Source organism: Dermacentor variabilis, chromosome 7 (genome assembly GCF_050947875.1).
Source record: "Dermacentor variabilis isolate Ectoservices chromosome 7, ASM5094787v1, whole genome shotgun sequence".
In the NCBI taxonomy this organism is placed as follows: Eukaryota; Metazoa; Arthropoda; class Arachnida; order Ixodida; family Ixodidae; genus Dermacentor; species Dermacentor variabilis.
Genome location: NC_134574.1, coordinates 121,269,067 through 121,284,881, shown reverse-complemented (window position 1 = coordinate 121,284,881; position 15,815 = coordinate 121,269,067). Strand labels below are relative to the sequence as shown.

At 44.1% G+C, this 15,815-nt stretch overlaps 1 long non-coding RNA gene across 1 annotated transcript; it reads right to left on the bottom strand.

Annotated features, from left to right (window-relative positions):
- Positions 1–1,673: 1,673 nt before the first annotated feature.
- LOC142587082 (uncharacterized) lies at positions 1,674–5,157 on the bottom strand. The gene is made up of 2 exons (XR_012829349.1): positions 5,068–5,157; positions 1,674–1,843 (listed from the first exon to the last, which is right to left on the bottom strand). It is a non-coding gene; the product is annotated as an uncharacterized LOC142587082 (long non-coding RNA).
- Positions 5,158–15,815: the final 10,658 nt, after the last annotated feature.

The following is a 15,815-nucleotide window of genomic DNA, read 5'->3' as shown; positions in this document are numbered from 1 at the left end:
GTGGCTAAGCCACTGCGTACGGCACTCTATAACGTCGACCCACTAATACGGGGAGATTGAGGAGCTTCGGATGATATCAGTTAGTTGACTCTACTATCTTCGAATCGAAGCACATTTTTGGACATCACGTGCACACGGAAACATCTCACATATTGTTAGGCAATGGTACCTTCGGGATTGGCCTTTATTTTAGACTCTACAAACGCACGAGAATGACTTTAGGCTACACACCGTTCGGGACTGGCCCACATTTTGATGCTGCACAATTTGCGTAATCTCCCAGCGCGACAAATGATAGAAATAGACTGACCCAATGCAGAAAATAGGGAGCGCCCCACCTAAAGAGGATATTTTCTTCAAAGACGGATTATGCTTCGCCTCCCTATATGCACACCTGTCTGAGACGTTGACTGCCTGCACGCCTATGGCTACATCTCCTTGGCAGCCCGCGATAATGTTCAGGGGTGCATTTTTCTTCTGAATTTGGAAATTACATGATTTGTGCACGCGCTGCACTTTCCTCACATATTCCAACCGTTTAGAACACCGTCCACGACTCTCAAGAGAAGTCCTTAAGAGGAAGCTTTAGCTCGGGTGATCCTATCTAAATACACGTAGGAGGAGAATTCGTTTTTGTCGGCAACCACTGCACCGAATTTGGCGATGTTTCTTGCATTTAAAAAAAAACTTAAGCTCTAGTGACTGTTGGTTTCGGTTGTTTATTTATGTAGTCAACTTTTTATTAAAACTGGCGAAAATCGGAAATTTTCTGCAAACCAAGCTATCAAGTTTACAACTCTAACTCAGCAAAGAAGAATGATACCACCATTTTGTGACTTACATCTAATAGCACATCTAAAGCGGACACAATTGACATGTTACACGTGAATCGCACAAAATATGAAAATATGATAAAATAAAATGAAATAAATTATGAAAATACAGCATTTGCAGAACCCTTGTAAACAACGTAACAAATTCACGTTTTATATATATTGACACACAGAATTTGTCCGCTTTGAATAATTTTATGGATGCCGTTTACAAAACCGCGATATCTCTTCTTGATGCAGAGCTATTAATTAGTAAACTTCGTGCTTCTATATTTGGCAGACTTGCAAATTTTTGAAAAAATTTTGAGCAATATTCAAAGCTTGAATAGAAATTCTGCTTGCAACGGTCACTAGAATGTACCTTTCTCTCACAAATGAAAGAAATTTCATTAAAATCAGTCCTGGGGCGATCTCAGATAAAAAGTTTTTTTTGCTTTGTACATGTATTTGAATAGGCCGTATCGGAGTTGGGCCTTCCACTTAAGGAATTGCATGCGAATTGAAGACTGTCGGCATACATGCCTTTTTTTCACATCGTCAGCCCTGACTGTTCACTTGACATAACGGATTCAAATGTTGTTTCTCGTACTTTCGATAGTTGCTACGGATTAGCTTTCCGTGCCTTCTGCACAGAATGTAGACCTTCTTTACCCACAAGCAATGCACACGACGAGGTTATATGTTGAGAAAAACCATCAAAACCATCAAAAACGCGGCGAATAAACTATTCCGCAAACAAACATCTCCACCTTATTAAATGAGTTCGCTTTACTTTAGAAGGTCAAAAAAAAATCACAAGCAGTAAGCGGAGTAAATGGTAGTACCGATACACAATACACGTGTTTTTATTATTCAAAATGCCTTTTATTAGATATGTGTACATTGACTTGGGCGACTCGACTATGGTACACATTTACATGTGCACTTGCTGCCAGCTCTTTTACAGCTGACGGAACGACCCGGCAGGCACTGGTGGTTCAGCAGAGGCGCACAAGGATTTTCATCCCCCACTGCCAATAGTTGTGAGAGAAGGATTAGGTAAAACACTTGACAATGTATTAGAAGAAACATACAAGAACCTTACGTGCTCTGGTAAGAATTGCGAAAGATGTGCGCAAGCAATCTTTTGATACGTCAGGGTCATTTTCTTTTTTTTCATCAGTGAAGATTTACTTCGGTGCTTACTAAAGCGCTTCCATTAAACGAAACTCACCATAAAAGACTGAACTTAAGAGCCCACAAACTAACGCCTATACAACGAACAAAACACATTACGCAAGACTTCTGCGCAAACTTAGCAGTGAAAACGAGCCAAGATCGCAGCCTCGAGAGATATGCAAATAAACTCCGGGGAAACAGAAAATACGGATAGTGCTTAATGAAATAGACTGATAAATGTATGTTTCAGTTTGCGCTATTGTAGTTCGTTGCCTAGAAACTTATTGTGTGACTTATAATGTGTATAATGAACTTATAATGTGTATATGCGTGTAAAGACAAACGCGATGTAAACGTTCTGCGTACATGTTGAGCAGATGTTTCAGTATTGCTGGTGAGTTTGATTCCCCTGTTTTCGTAATAAATAGCAGTCAGTTTACTTATCTGCAAACTCTTGCATAACACGATCTAGTTAGTCCTCTTTATTTATTTCCAGAGAACATCCCTGCAAAAGAAGCTCTTTCCCAAAGCCTGGAAAGAGTACAAATGCAGACCGACAGCATCTAGTGATCACGCTAAAAGCTTCGATACTTTTGTCATTTTGAGCAACTGCGCTGCTTAGCTTTCAGTTAGTGCACAAAGGGGCCAACTAAGAACAAGCCTTCCAGAAAAAAATTTTTTTTTAATATCTGAGAGGATCACGATAGGGTGCAATCACGGAGTGATTTTTTTGCTCAACTCATCCTGATGGTTGATGTACTACCGTGAGCAATATGAGCGGGAACACGCGAACGTGTGGCAAACAGCCTCTAAACCGAGTTAGAGCGATACGTGGATGGCGCTGTCGAAAGCCGAGGGGAAAAGGGGAGGCTCTTGCGTTAACTGTTGGCACTCCCACCGTGCCTGCGTTTGTCGAAACCGGCAGCTAAGGGCACTTCACTGGCCTCCGGTAGCCGGCAAGGCGTTTAAGTGCACAGTGACTTGCAGCGAGTCTTTCTTTTTCCAATCATGTTTCTTTAATAATTTTTTTTGAGAACGCAGCTCTTAGGCGAACGTTCCTGCGTTTAGCGTAAGGTATTTTTGGGTATACCCCCAAAGGACCTGATGTATATATTCAGGAACGCATCGTTTCACGCGTTCCAGAAAGACGGGTAGATTTCACAGGGAAGTAGCTATCGAATGTTTACGCTTCACAACAGTGCTGCTATTCGCCGCGCTTCGGTGCACAAATTGATCAGGAACCGCAATATCAAACAGCTTTATCTGTGTTTGCTGGTGATGCGAAGTTTCGCACTTTGTATAAAGAGACACACGGTGGGAGTGCCAGCAGTTATTAGAACAGCGTCCTCCTTTACACTTTCTTTCCGACGGCGGCCGCTACGTGTCGCCCATAGCAGGGTTCGAGGCTATCTGACACGTGCTGCTGTGTTGCCGCTCATATTGCTAACGATAGTACATAAGTTATCCGTGCTTCCTAAACGAAATGCCGCGGTACAAATTAAGACAGATGCATGAGTAAAGCGAGAGCAAAAGGCCCACAGAAGTGTTTGTGCTCTCACCTCCTTATTTATTGCGCTTATTTCGTAGAGCTGCGTCTAACTTGTCATGTTTTACGAACTCGTCCAGCAGTCTATCGTAGTAGAGGGGCGCTATAACGTAAAACTATTCCAAACTTTTCTATTCCAATTCTGCTATCAGCCCTCCACGATTGGTCAAAAACTTTTTTCGACCACCCCCACTTTACCTGTCTGTCACGCGACGTCGCGGAAACCGCGATACCTCCCCATCTGATATGATGTTTACACACTTATTATGCCTGATTCGACAGAAAAAAGAAAAACAGTTATTTCTGATTCGACCCCTTTTCGCCATTAGCCCTTGCCTATTGTTAAAACATTTTCGGCCTGCACCCACTTCACCTGCCTGTCACGCGACGTCACAAAACCGCAAGAACTCACCCCGTCAAAGTGACGTGCACGAGATAAAGATGCATTAATATGCCGAACAAAACTGAATTTTCTTCGGAATAGTCGCAGGCTGCCCCGTTCCGAAAGGAATAAGAGATGGCTGCCACCGATCGCTCAGACGCTGGCTACTCGCACCTGCCGGAGAGCATGGGTGTATTTGCGTAAAATTAAACTTCTTGCATCGCCGTGTAACGTTTTCGACCACTTTCAGCACGTTTACCCCCTCATTCTGCCAACTCTTCTTTGCTGAGTGTCCGTTTTAGCGTCATTTTTGAGCTTCCGTTGCATGCCGCCGCGATTTTCGACCAGCCACCACAAGCTAAGTAAGGGAAAGCCGATCAATCGTAGACGCCGACACCACTCTCTTCATCCGGTTATTGACTTTAAGTGCAGTGGGTCGGCCCCATCGAATCCCTCTCCACTTGAGCGTTCTCTTCGCCTCTTGTCAGCCAATTAGATACGACAAGCCGCTCAGTGAAGGCAATGTTATTAGTTTTTCAAGCAAACAAAAGTAACCTCCTATGAACGAGGAGAGCGTTTGATTGGTCTGTTCAGACAAGACTGTGGGTGACCGCCCGGTGGTTGCGTTGGTGGTAACGCAAATCTGACGCCAAGAGAATGGAATAGAAACATATTGCAATAGTTGTACGTTATAGGGCCCCAGCTTCACGTTTACATTCGGATCGACTTCTTTCTTTTTGTGAAAGCACGATATGCATGTTGTGGCTCTCTCCTTGGAAAAAAAGAACTCAGCGATTCTTTGTGGGCAACCACCACAACAGGCCAGTCGATAATTACGCTGCTGAGCTAGATCGCGGGTTCGATGCAGACCGCGGCATCTACATTACTATGAGAGCGAAATGCAAACATCGGCTGCATCGGCTGCAATGAAAGCATCGGCTGCAAGTTAAAGAAACCCAGATGACCAAAATTAATCTTGAGCCATGCTTTTCACATGGCAAATTCAAGGATAATAAAAGACTGATTGGCTCAATGGGCAGGCTTTAAGAGACATGTGGGACTTCTATAAAAAATACGCTTACATTCTAAAATTGCCAAAAAAAGATTAGCGGTCCGCAAATGACTATGCAGGATCCTCACTCACTCACCGCATCTGCACTTGCACAGTTCGTCCCCAACAAAGCACGCGACATTGAACGGTCCACCGCACCTGACTTCCGGGCAAGCTGGTTCCCCTGTGTTGTGAAAAAAAAAAGATGCGAAGTATATGGTCGCAGCCTTCACCATATTGACCGGGAAAACAAAGCCGACTCCTGCTCGTTGCTTTCCTAAAAAATTTGAAGACTAAGTCTGAATTTTCCCTAAACAAATATAGGCACCAGCTGTGGACAAATTTGTGAGGTTCTTATGGATTCTTTGAAAATTTCTACGCTGAATAAGTGAAACTTTATAAATGTACGATGTTCATGGACATATTATGAGCGACTCAATGACATATTATGAGCGACATATTATGAGCGACTTAACTGTAACGACAAATAATAAAATTGTCACGTATTACTTTACCACAACTAAGTATTGCTGCGTATTTTGAGTTTGCGCAACCTTGACGGCGTTTATGAAGATGAAAAATAAATATTGGGCTTTGTACAAGACTTCTTTAAAGATACCACGATATTTATCGCCTTATTCATTGTTGTATAGTTATGACGAAAGTAACATCGTTTTAAGCGTTGCTATGTGATACAGTTCAGTGAGACCGCGCAAGGTCTATGTAATCTACATAACTTTCATTGTGTTTTTGATGTACGGGAATTTGTTTATCAGAAACTCTCGGAATAGGTATTATTAACAATTGTGGGAATTCAGTCGTAGGACTTAGGGTATTCTCGATGAAAAGCGCTGCTTTTCACTCAGACAGAAGCACACTTCACGGAAACAACTGCCTCCGTCTTACCTTTATTGTTCTCAAGCGTGCACTTTTAGGTGACGTGTTAACAGCACACTTCCACCGTATAATTTTCTGTAGGTACCCGTGTTACATGCTACTGTGCTCCTTCGATACGATGACTATCCTGCGGATAGTTGCCTCAAGTTGCCGCCTTCCTATGCCATTCCCACGAAAGCTAGGCGGAATAAAGAATGAAAAATAAACTGCCAACAAAAATGTATCGGCTGTGGCCAGCACAGCCTGAAGACGTCAGCCGTACGTTGAGGACACTCATTTAGACAAGAGGATCTTCTTTCCGGCAATCTGTTGTTTCAAGCTTGCCACGCATTGCAATGTCAGGTGAAACAAAACAAGCTGGTTTACGCGCTTCACACTCTGCTAACTACGATGACGTTGTAGAAGTGAAAGAACAATAAAAGAATAATCTGTGTCATTAGCCACTTTTTTTTCACTGCGAAAGGTTTCCATCGGACGTACTAGACATCTCCACGCAACTGTGAAAAGGACTTCATGGGTAGATGCACAAGTCTGTTTTTATTCATATAACTATATTGAGTGCCAGGCGGTTTGGTGGGGTGGGCCTTGACCCCGCCTAGGCTTCGGCCTAGGAGTGTTGGCCCTCAGCGGCTTCCTCGACTCGCTAGACTGCCCAGAGTTTGCGCTGCAGGTCCGAGCTGAGCAAGGCAGAGTCCCAGCGCACGCGGAGGCTTTCGCTGTTTGAGGCTGCATCACCATTATTGTGTATTATACCCATACATTACCTTAGGATATACTCTAAGGTGGCTATAGAGTCGGAATGTCTGCACTTGTCAGTCGTGTATAAATCTGAGTGTATTAGGTGCATTATTGCTGCACTCGGATAGGATCTGGTTTGTAACTGCTGTCATTCGACAGACTGATTTGTGCTTAATTTTGGGTGCGTGCGCCTCTGCAATCTACTGTGTTGTGTAATTTCGTGATGTTTGGTCATTCGATCTGCTCACTCCCACTAGTCGGCAGTCGGTGAGGTGGGGCTAACCGAGGTTCGGTCCGTAAGCTCTCAAGCCATGCCGTGCGCCGCCTCAATGCTACCGTCTGGCAGGGTATGAGCGGGTGTACAGATGAGATGGACCCTTTTGTCATGGTTATTGCCTAATTTTAGGAGTCTTACTGCCTCTGGGGAGATTCGACCATTGGCATGTTTCGTATCGCCGTCTGGGAATCCCTGATTATGTCCGCGTGTGTTTGTGCTATGGCTAACGTGGTAGCTATTTCCTTAGCGGTTTCAAGGTGTAGCGTGTTGGCTGTAGCACTCGTCTTGTATTTTCCCTCGTAATTTGTCACCACTGCTGTGTAAGCGCACTTGTGTCTGTATCTAGCTGCGTCCACAAATGTGGTGTAAATGCTGTTACCGAATTTCTTCTGTATATCGCCTGCTCTGCATTTCCGCCTACCCTGATTGTGGGTGGAAGGCATATTCTTGGGTATTTGAGGGATGGTTATGTCTCTGATGTATCTGGGTATACCTACTTTCACGCCATGTTGAGTATGATACCCTATACCCAGGCGATCCACTATCTTACCACCTGTTTTAGCTTTGGACAGGCGTTCGCATTGTATTATGCATTGTGCCTACATTAGCTCATCCAGTGTATTGTGTGGACCTAGTTGCAAAAGTCTGCCATTGCTGCTGGTGATAGAGAATCCAATTCCTTGCAAGTACATTGTTCGCATTAAGCAGTCTAATTTGTATCATCCTGACGAGTAACATCGTAGGTACGATGTAACGTATCATATTCTGCTTATTACGAATGCTTGGAATAGTCTAAGCAGACTGGCTTCTTTCATTCGACTGTGTTTGTTGGCTATCCGTTTAAGTAGCCGCATAATTTGAGATGTCATATTGTGTAATTTGCGTATAGCCTCTTCATTCTAGCGATTACCTTCAATCATGAGGCCAAATACTCTGATATTGTGAACCGTTGTTAAGGGTGTAACATCCGCCGTAGTTAGGTAAATTTTAGGATTTTTTTCGTTCCTCGTAAATGCATGGTTTACAGCCATGTCGCGATGGTAGATGAATGAGGAACTCTGATTTCTTTGCCTAACACGCCAGGCCGGTTCTTACTATTTATTCCTCAAGTGCTTCTATTGTACGTTGTCATGTGTTTTTATCGTTGGCATCGCTCACTCATGGGTTCGTACCGTCAGCGTAGATGGTATGATTGAGGCCATCGATTTTCTGTAGCTGTCCTGGTAATCTATTCAGAGCCAGATTAACACAACCTTGGGACGTGCCAGCGCTTCCGATCTGTAGCTCTTCGGAGTTAAGATCTCCGATCTTAATGTGTGCTTCTCCGTTAGTAAGGAAGTCTGGCATATAATTGTATACTCGCTGGCCTAAGCCTAGCTGTTTTATTGTTTAATATTGTTTCGTGGGTAACACTGTCAAAAGCTTCTTTTGCGTCCAATCCTAGGATAGCTTTGGCGTTCCGACTTGAGTTATCCATAATTTGATGCTTAAGTTGGAGCATTTCATCTTGCGTAGAGAAATTTCCCCGGAAGCCCAGCATTGTAGGCGCGAGAACGTCGCTGTCCTCGAGATAGTTGTTCAGTCTCATTAGGACAACGTGCTCCATGAGTTTACCCACACATCACGTGAGTGAACTTGGTCACAGGTTCTCCAGCTGTAGCCACTTGCCTGGTTCAGGTATTGGAATAATCGGGGGCGTTTTGCCTTGTTTTGTTATTGCAGGGTAGGGTAGGCTATAGTAACGTAAGGTAGAGTAGGGTATTGTTGTAGTAGGGCCTCTGCTACGGCCTCTACTGCTACCCCAGAAAAGTCAGTGATGTTTTTTTTTAGGGTAGAGCGCCGTAAGGGGCAAGAAAAGTTTAATCCGGCATGACTGACTCAGCACCGCACCGCGCTAGAAAGTATGTTCGACGTAGTACTTTCAGACACAGCGATCACCGAATGGGGCGTCCGTGCCCACTGCCTCACTGCGCGGGCAGCCAGCGTCGGAGCGTAAACAAACTCGACCCCACTCCGCAATGCCGGCCTGTCTAGAGCCAAACGCATACACCACGAACAAAGAAACTTCTCCTACGTAGTGCCTAGGCAAAGTCAGATATTCAAGGGGCAAACACCCCCAGATTTTCTCCCTCGCAACCACTTTTACTCGCACCTGCTCAGAAACGTCGGTCGGCCCCTGAAGTACCATGCCTTGCTTTACATACCAGCAATTCTAAAAATGCATTCGGGCCGCGTTCCTCACTTGCGCAAGCGAGATCGAACCACTTTCGCCGGCTTCCTCTAATACGCTTTCACTGATACGCTACCTCACGGCGACGGCGGAAATGCGCCTGTAGTGTCAATATTTATACTATCACAAAAAAATATTACCCTTCCATGTACGGCTCTGCAACAGACCGCCAGCTACGTGGCCTCAGGAATTGAGCCGCCACGCTATATTTTTTCCGCTTCAAAGACGAGTAGTACTTTGGTCCCATTTGCAAATTAAGTACTGCAGACGCGCCTTGTCGTCGGTACAAATTGACATTGTGCTGAAACGCGTGCATCGAGATTGCAATGGAAAAACGCTGGATTCCTTCAAGTCGACGAACGGTCACCGTAGACTTTCGGTGGTGCGGATAATCATTAGTGTGACAGTAGTTGGACGTTTGTTGTAGTTTATGGAATCCGACAAATGGGAGCGGGAATAAGATTACGGATTTTTTGACGAACAGCTGTGCGCTGGGTCTTTTGCTAAACGTATATTTGGAGAACTGATTGGTGCCCGAAGAGGGCGTCGAATCTCTGTATCACTCTTGCACTTTCCAGTTTGATGTGATGTAGGAGAGAATTGTCTGTTCTTTGGAAACACAAAACGAGAACGACAGGATCGCAAACGCTGATTTGCTATCAGTGTTTAAATCCAAGAAAGAATGCGGGCATAGTAACCTCCGTTTGGTGAACACTTACGTCTACGTATATCCAACACGCCCATGCGCCCCGATGAAGTATCTGTTATTAGATATCTTATATTACCATCTATTCATCAAATTTTTATCTTACCTTTCATCTGGAGGCAGCGCTTCAGGAATGCACCGGTTACACTGGTTGTTGAACGATCAATTACATTACCTTCATCTACATCAACACGAATAGCACCATGAGTGCCCGCGCCATGCTTAGGCCAATCATGCGCACGAATTACAGCAAGCAATGACAAAAGAATCAAGTTGCTAGACTATTAGCTAAGTTTCTTTAAACTTAGCAACATTTCTCACAAAAATATTTGGAACCCACCAAGAAAACACCTATTTCAGCAAACTGAATAAGATATTTATATACACCCCCCATTATTTTTTGCGATATTTCAAATGGTTTTATCTTGCATGCAATGGTGTTACCTATGAACGATTGTACTGTGTGAAATGACAGGCATTCTTTTTTTACAACTGTAAAAGAAATGCATCTCTAATTTCTTACTTTCATGCAGGAAGTGCGTAGGCGTTTTCGTTCTTTACACTTCTTATATTGCAGAATAGATGCAGGTTGTTCGACCTTTGTACCCTGTTTATGTGCTTGTGTAATGCCTTGTAAAGTTGTTGTGAAGTGCTTGTGCACAGTACCGACAGTTCTAAGGGTGCCCCTGGCGATTTGACGCTCTTACCCATTTTCTCTTGGCACCCTCATTTCTATAAAAGCAATGTAACTTTCACTTTGAGAGTATGTGCCAATAACCTTGATGCACTAGTTGATGCTTGCATCATGGACCTAATGTATAATGGTAGTTTCAGTTTAACTTAGTTTCTGAAACACTGTGGTACTTCAAGTCAGTGACCTTAGCATTCTAAGCTCTGTAAATGTACTATTGTAAGCACTGCTAGGCGTATGAACGCACATCGCACAGGCCTCAGGTGGTATTGGTAGATATCTTCAATATATGACTGCACGATTTGCATAAACTCGATGCGGACAATACTTCGGTCCTTATTATGAAATGCATATTCTTGTACTCTGCGCCAAATTATTTCATTTTACTCCGTGCGGAAGGTCATTTTGCATACGATACATGTTCTCGTACGCTTCTAGGTTAGGATGTGTACGCGGGGCGAAGTTCATGGTAAGAGAGGAGTAGGGCAGCGTTTCTTGATGAGGGACGCATAGGCTGCCATATATGCGGCTTTCCCACGGCAAGGATTGGTCTAGCAGGCATGAAGAGGTACCATATAAGTTGGTGAAAGGCCTACTTTTCACTACCCACTGGTGAAAAGCCCAAGCGTGTCATTTTCACTCCGAATTAATGTCGTTTTATTTGAATGTGTTCTTCTAAGGAAAACATCGAATTCCCAAATGCCGTACTATTTCCGCCACCATGTATTTGATTTAAAAGAAAAACGAAATATCCGGCTGTCCATATGTGCGCAAAGGTGGAAAAATGTGTGCCCACAATTGCAAGTATACGTGGCAGCCAGCTGCTTGCGATAACGTGCCATCTCTTGAGTGAAACATCACTTTACACTTACGCCACCGAGCTATAGTGCAAGGCTTGCCACTTCGACATTAAAATGTCTCTCACCAATTTCTCCAACAGAGAGCCCATGGACGCTTACAATGACAACACAACTAACAGTGACCGAATAAGAAATATTACGAGAGATCTAAAGTCTTGAGTGCCTATGTCGTCAGTGCCAGTACAAGAATGCCTATGTGTTCTCAACGTCAGCGGAAATTAGATAACCTAGATAAGCAGATTCACCTAGCTTGGTTATGTGGCTCTTCGATGAATTAACACAATGCTGTTAAGCACCAGGAAAATGTATTTCCAGTGGAAGTAGCGACACTCACCACTCTTGAAGAAGCACAAGCAGTGTGTGGGCTAGGACTGATCAAATTCGGCTCGTACCATGCACGGCGGGCGCACTAGGACTTGTCTCGTTTACGACGTCGTCATTGACGTCAGCAACGAAGGGTTTCAAGCGATCCTGCCTTCAACATTGAAAGTCATCAATTTTCCTCGCTTCGACCACTCGACGAGCGTCAAACTTCTCTTCAACAAAAACAGACTCCACGATCGTGTCAAAGTGGGCTGCGTGAGACATCCGGCGTGTCCTCATGTTATCCGACTCCTGCTATTTCAGAAGTTCTAAAAGCTAGGCCGCGCCAGGACTGTCTGCATAGTGCAGATTCTATGGCTCCTCTGAGCAGGCAGACGCGACTAATTATTATGCAGAGTGACGGAAATAAAGTGCTCGCCTTGCGACTGACCACACCAAGTGAATATTAGTGATGGTTCAAACTAAAAAAAATTTGGTAAAGATACTCGACCGAATAAGTGAGATCTGTCTATTATACAACGAAGCCGTAGCGTCCGTGTAGCATCAGAGGAGGCAATCGTGCGTCGATATGGACAAGCTACAGGACCAAACATAGCTACCTGGCTCAAATTGTCAAGGACGAGCAGGAGCTGGCTAAATAGCAGTCGATTGGCCTTTCCCAGCCATTTGATCAGGCGAGCAACGCGAGTCCGGAATGAAATGCGTGACCCCGACTGCCGGGCGATCATGCAACAATCGATCACTGGGACATCCTGATCTGAATTTATCAAGGCCATGCTGCGGCGAATAAGCCACGCCCTGGAGCTGCTACTCTAAGGCGCAAATACTCCAGTGGCGCTTTCATCTGGCAAAAATATTAAAGCTGTTGAAAACCTTATGGCTACACAGTAGTCACCTCTAGATATGCCTGCGAAGATGCAGCTGCTGAGAAGTTTGAATGACTGCTTTGCTCAGAAACTTTATACTGTGCAGCTCTCATCCCCTATCTACTTCACCATCAAATCATCCCTTTCCTTTTCTCATCTTATCTTTATTGTTCCCCTAAACCTATTCGCCAGCGTGTAGTTGAAGGCCAGAGGCAGTGCAGTCAGACGTACCTCTTCCCACGTTTATGCCACTAATGACCCCTGTGGGTATTGCAGAAAAGTCTCGTTGGGCTCAGCGGAAGGAGTGTGCCTACACTGTGCGTACATTTAGCACCGCCCATGGCTCTGTCGAGAAGTGGTTCAAATATTGCAACTGAACTAAAGAGGTACACTAGATGCTTTGTGTTGGCTCTTCGGTGTGATCGCGAATTTCAAAGTATTTTGTCGCACTTCGGACACTTTCTGCCAGAAAAAGTTTTGGACACTTGCTACGGGCTGATCATCTTGTTGCTTCACAAAGAAATGTAGCTCTTCACCGATGAAACATTCAGAAGATCTAGGTATGCGCTTGAGCATATTTTGGCATCACTGCGAATTGATGCAAGATCTTCTAGGCAGCATCGCCACGCGTCTTCTTTTTTTGCTCATTTTCACTGGCACACTAAGGCTTTCCTTACAATAATAATTGCAGATTTTCACTTTTAGTTTCTTTTTTTAGCACTAGTATCAGTTACCTTTATTGGGCCTAGACAGAGACATAGACAGCGGTACTTTCCTATTCAAAAGCATCTGCACGGGATAAAATTTGCGTTACTCAGGAATCCACGTAAGATACCGTAGAAGAAAGGTCCGCAAATCGCTGCATTGACAAATTGCACGCTTGTTCTTTTTTATTTCAATACGCCTTTTATTAGACATGTGTACACGGTCTTGGGCGAGTCATTTAGAAAACACATCTGCACGTGCATCGGCCGTGGCTTCTGGTACAGCTGATGGAGCGGCCCTGCGTGCACGGGATGCTTAGGAAAGCCCCACAAGGGTGTCTGTCCCCCACTGGCGAAAGGAATAAACAAAGGCAGTATTAGGGACATGACAAGACTTTAGTGCGGTATACAGGAAGCACAAGTAATTTGTCGGTGCGGTGAGCACAACAGAGGCCGACACGTTGTATAACTTCTTGCTTTAAAGCAAAGAAAACATGGTTACCGGCGTTTTGGGGGTTTTGTAGCCTGCACCAAAGAATGAGCTTAAAAGACTGGCAACTAAATCGTGTACACTGAAAAAAATAGGAGCACACGACTACAACGGCCTAACACTTTGACCACTAAAAACAGGTTGGGTTGTTTTATTTGAGAGCCTGGCAAATAAACTTAGGGGGATGTGCAAGACGGGTGATGCTTCAGTATTGTCCCGTCCTAATATATTTATAGCCTTATCTACAATATTGCGCAAAATATGTTGTATTGCATTGTTTCTCTTTCGTCCCCTCGTATACCAAGGCAGTATACTTTTTTACCATTCATGCTCTGCAATGTTTTCCGCATTAGGCCAAGATTTCATTTCGTTCCAAGTTTTCCTGCTGTATATCTGGTAGTTACATTATTCGTTAGCTGTATCCATTTCATCGTAAAATTAGTGCGGTTTTATTCATTTACCTCCAATACGCTTCGACAAGAAGCAGCTTCTCGAAAGCTAGAATGCGCACAGGCATTCAATAAAAACTTAATGATCACGCTAAAAGATACGAAATGTCCGCAATATTGAGCGACTACACAAGTAAGCGTTCAATTACTGGCCTAAATGGCTGCGACAAAGAAAGCGGCCTTAGTTATTTTTATATGAGGCCGGATCACATCTTTGCTGCGTCGTCGCGGAGGGCTTCTAGCTGAACTCTTCCCGATGCTTCTTCAACGTACCCTTTCCATGCTTTATGAACGAAGTTCAGCGCTACAATGCCTGTACAAGTACAAATATAAATAGCGCGAGAGCATAAGCCCCCCACAAAAGTACTTGTGCTCTCATATCTTTCTTTTTTTTTACTTTTTTTGTAGCACTGCATTTACTTTTCCATGTATTAGGCACTCATGCAGCAACCTACCATGTAACAGTTTTTTTAGCATGCAGCGGGGGGCGACATTGTTGTTGCTGTCTGAGCACACTGCAAGTGGCCACCACTCTCTTTAGAATACTTGCGGAATTTACTGGTCGGACGCACAAGATCGACGATATACGTGTGATCTCTGGATGCGGAACACCCACTACAGGCGCGGCCAATAATACGCGACGTACCGAAATAACTGCGAGAGCCTTACTTACCGCATGAGCAAATGCAGCGCTCTTGCCCAATAAAGCAAGCGACGTTGTTCGAGCAGTCGATATCCGGACAAGTTGGGTCCTCTGTGGCGCGAAACAAAGAAAACATATTCTCATAACTCCGGGTATGCGGTTTTGATTAAGAAACGAATGAAAGAAAGTCAAATTAGGCTTAAAAATAATTCAGTGATCTTACGAGCGAAAGGTATGATCTGATTACGAGGTAAGGCGTAATGGGGCACTCAAGAATAATTTTGACCGCCTGGGGATCTTTAACGTGTACCCAACGCACGGAACGCAGGAGTTCTAGTATTTTCTCCCAATCGATATGAGGCTGCCGCGGGCCGGATTTCATCCCATGATCTCGTGCTTAGCAACACAACGCCATAGGCGCTAAGCCAGTACAGCGAGTTCGAATTGACCTCCTTTCAATTCTACAAAGAATGATGCAATGTTGTCCCTGTTTGTTTGCGCACAATAAGTTTTAAAAAGAATGATGAACTAATTTTGACTGCTGTTAAAATATGTGGGCATTTGAGGTGCATCGCAAAGCAGACAACTGTATGTAAAATGGTTGAGAAATCGGGCAGGTATCAGAATGCATTGTTTAGTACGCGATGAGTTGCGACGCAGAGGATTGCTACACTACTAGTGAAGCTGCCGTTATGCAGCTTTTATCCTGCCATCCCCACCGCTTTGTATACATCAGTGTAATCATGTGGTAAATAAACTTCTTCTTCAGGTAATGTGAATGGTATTTCCAGTTCAAGGACCGTATTATAGATTTTTTTAATTAGACGCCTACTAGACGTAACGACCTCAGGGTACGTTCAAAATCATGGTTAGAAGTTGTTCGAATGAATCAACATAAATATGTTGAGAACTCAAACACCACCAACAGGGAAGAGTTGAGCTCCCATGATTTCTTGTATTTTCATCATTT